Genomic DNA, 4,295 nt, shown 5'->3' with positions numbered 1-4,295 from the left:
CAAGTGCAAGAACCCTCTATTATACTTCCAAATTGATGCAACAATGAGTCGTGGAAATCCTTAATTACGTGATCTCAAATCTAAGGTCAACCATGCCTAACTCTATACATGTCCCGGAGGAGAGATTGAATAACCTCTTAACCTCACACTCGCATAGAATTGTAATGAGCTCTAGGGATTCCAAGTGATAAACTCTATTCGTATGTATAGACATTACAATTTGTTCTAGGTGGAAGATCCCTGGCCACAATTAAGACCTAGGGTATAAAATCACTTCAACGCTTCACTCCGTTGCACTCGCAACTAAGCCCTTGCGGAAGGTCATCACTTAGCCCATTAACTCTACTATGGCCGCAAAGAACTCTTGGAATGTGGAGGTAGGATAGATCACACCGGAGGAGAAAGGAGATGCTCCGCTACCCCTCGACTCATCCTCTCAACCCTCTCCAATCTTGCTTTGTCTAACTCTCATGTGTGTCACTCACTGACAATAGTTACCAACAAGAACTCTCAACCCTAGTGTCACTCTAGGGGCGTATTCATACAATCAAGTCTCCGAGATTGGAACTCACAATTAACATTAATTGATTGAAAGCATAATAAAGAGATTCAATAAAATGAATACATCCCAGGGGTCACAAATACCCAATTACCCACTAGGGGTTTAGCTCTCCATGGAGATAGATACAATCAATGAAATCGAATGTAACAACAAAGAATCCATAGGAAACCCCCCTGTTAGTAGTGGCGATGGTCTGGTGGAGAGTCCTCTAATCGTTGCAAGGGTCCCTTTGTCCGGCCAAGCATACACCTCGCCGGATCAATGCCGACAAAAGCTCTTCCACTAACCTTCTTTCCAAATGACGCGTGATGTCGAGTCATAGAACCTCTCCAAAGCCCTAGCCAATACCTCTCAAAACCCTAGCCACCGCCCTATCTCATGTTGGGGAAAAGATGGAGAAAAGAATGTTGAAATCGGGGCTGAAATCGGCTTTTAAATGGCTGGAATCGGGAATCCCTATGGCCATGTGGGAGCCCCTGTTGATTATTCACACGGGCGTGTGGAATTTCCGCATGCCCGTGTGGATTCTCTGTTTTCATGTTTCCTTGGCGGTCATGAAACAATGCTTTGCGAGTAGTATTTTTTTGCTATAGTGTTTTCTACAATACCACTCTACAGATCCATCCCCGAAATACTCTTGAATCCATACTTTTATCGAGGTAACGCAAATGGGCACACATTTACATCGTGGATCGCCTTGCTTCTTTAATAACGGACATGTTGGTGGAGATCTTGTTCTATATGCACAAGTCAGAATGCTTGAATGTGACTGCCCTTGTGGCCCTCCAAATAGTTGTGCTAACTCGAGTACGGTGAGATTGCCACACATTCCTGCATCTGGAACCCGACCTATGTCTTCGTATTTGAACCTTAGCAAGATTTCCTCCAAATTAGTGCATTACGACCCACATTGGCTTATTTCTCTCATAATCGGCCTCACAACCCTACGTGCGTAAAAGTAACATAAATACATCCATATTAGTGTTAAAACCCGAGAAACGTAATGCACAACACAAGGAACGAACACTTCGTCTTCTTATCGCATAAGCACTTATCAAACTCCCCCACACTTAAGCTTTTGGTTGTCCTTAAGCAAAAATTAAAACATTGTATGCATAGATGAAGGAAACATTGGAAGTGCTTGGCCTTAGGTTCACCAAAGCATACAAAGAGAGCATTCTACAAGTAAGGAAAATTTCAACACTAAATACGAAAAATTAATGCTCTAGCTAAAAACTTGAATAAAAAAGACAACAAACCCGAAATCGTGTAAGTGTGTGAAATCACTCAAAACAAACCAAAGTATACTCTCATTGTTCTAAGTACAAGGGACTTATTTATCTACAAAAAGTAACAAATCACACATCCTCTAAGGTAGCCCTTTCCAAAGCGGGCGCTAAGGTGTCTTTCACATTTTCGAAGTGGTAGCTCTTTCTACCGAAGTGGTAGCTTTCACTCATCCTATGAGATAGCTCTTTCTCTCATTAGGGCATAATTAGTATCTGACTTATGAGAGTAGCTTCATACTTCATAGGTGGTAGCTCTTTCCACCCAATAAGCACAAATAAACAATAAAACTATTTTGTTCCTTCTTTTCATTTTTTCCATTTTTTTCAGGAATAACACAAGAAACAACTATAACTAGTCCCTTATACATCGAACATGAGTTTCCAAATGAGTTCAAAGAGTGAGTAGTGCAACAAGTGTCAATCCGCAAAAATTCCTAGAAATTCAAGCAAAAACTAGAGCATGAAAACATTCAATGTTACAAAAAAAAATCTCCTAAACTCAAGAATACAATCAATGCAACTAAGGTGAACCGCCATTGGCTATGTGAGCATGTATATCAATCAAAACTACTATAAAAGAGATGCGTGCACTATGAAACTCCCCCCTACACTTAAGTTGTACATTGTCCCCAATGTACACATGAAAGCTCATTCATAATGTAAATAATTTAAATTCAGATGAGGGAGAAGCAATCAAAACAATACTCCCTTGACTCCTAGTGGTGCATTTCATGGAGCTAAGTCCTTGGGAATGTTGTTCCAATGGGTTGTGAAGCTCACACGGCCAAGTGCCGAAACACCTTGGCCATGCCCATGACAAAGTCTCAATTCCCATGATGACAAGACCATCTTCACGCATACACGAGGGGGTTCAGTGAAGCTTAATAAAAAAAAACAACTCGAGTATATAAAAGATAAGACAATGAATACAACTCGAGATACAAAATGAAAATAACCTCAGAAGGAAAGTCCTTTCTGAGTATACAAGTCCAAAATAAAATGCGCAATTAAAAGAACGACGAAAATAAAATCCAGTGTCGATGTCGTCCTCTTACACTGCTACTGCTGCTGCTGGTGATGAAGTACATGGTGGGTCAACCGGTGCCGGAATAGGGGATAGAGGTGCCGGAGATGCCGGGGGAGTTCTCAACCGCAGGACAAATGACGAGCCGACGTCTCGCTCTAAAATCTGCTATAATATGTTGAAACGTGCCATGAACTCTATATACTGTATGGCCTGTGCAGCCCTAATATCGGCAATCTCTTCTCAGGCCTCTACTACCTCTGTCTGTATTACCCCCACAGCGCTCACGAGCCTCTCAAAGGGATCCTGGGCTCGAGATGGTAAAAACATGCACACGGAAGTTGGGTCCTCTGTCACCGGAGGTGTCTCGGTCTCTATTGTTGCTGATTAAGGCTCGGGGGCAGGCTAGGAAGCCTCAGCATCATCATCCCTCCTCCTCGGCTATCTCTGGGGCCGCTAGAACAAGAGCATAAACCCCCGTCTGAACCCTATGGACCATGCCCATCAATCTCATCATCTCTATGCTCAGGGGCGTAGGTAGACTCGTCTTCTCGGCCCCGCGAATCACGCCCAAGAGACCCATACCCAGAGCTAATCTCGTAATGTATGGACCTGAGAGGATTGCTCCCAATCTGGTATACTGGCCCAGATGTCGAATGTAATCAGCGACGATGTGCCCTAGATGGATCGGTATGCGCTGCATCATCGAATACAAGTACAGAAGCTCCAGCCGGCTCAGAATGGCAGTGCTATCACCACGGCCATTCACCGACCTACTCATGATGGCATGTAGATATCGATACGTAGGTCGGGAAAGACATGTGGCCTTGGACATCCCCAGCTCATACTGGGCCTGACCACATAATGCTCTATAAGCTCTCTGCAGGTCAAGGCTCGAGGATAATCTGTTAGTAATTGAGAATACTCCTCAATGTTTGTAAATGCCTCCTCGTACAAGCTGAGCCGAACTGAAAACTGAGTGATACTCAGACTATAGTGATGTGCAAGTGCTCTGAATTGAACTACGTCGAGGTCGTTGAATCTCTCATAGGATCTGTCGAACTCGAATGACGACAGAACCTCCAGTGTAAGCTCCCGGATGGCTGGCTCTCTAATCGACAATAGCGCCTCCAACCACCCATCGAAAGCGAGATCCTCGACCTCATCGAGCAAAAATCATCCCCCCCTACTCGCAAATCTCTCAATATACTTGTTTTCCAAGAACCGAGTGCATGTCGAGTCGAAGTCTCGACAAACGCTCAAAACGAGCCTGATGCTCGGGGATAGTGAATCTCATGCTCTCGGACTCAGGAGACGACTCCCGCGGTCGCTTATCGACTTGCTTCTTTTGACTCGGGTGCCATAATCTGCAAAAATTATAAAGAAAAATCAATCACCCAATTTAATGAAGCATAATCGC

This window comes from Dioscorea cayenensis, chromosome 9 (assembly GCF_009730915.1).
Source record: "Dioscorea cayenensis subsp. rotundata cultivar TDr96_F1 chromosome 9, TDr96_F1_v2_PseudoChromosome.rev07_lg8_w22 25.fasta, whole genome shotgun sequence".
Taxonomy (NCBI): Eukaryota; Viridiplantae; Streptophyta; class Magnoliopsida; order Dioscoreales; family Dioscoreaceae; genus Dioscorea; species Dioscorea cayenensis.
This window is presented reverse-complemented; position numbering follows the sequence as displayed.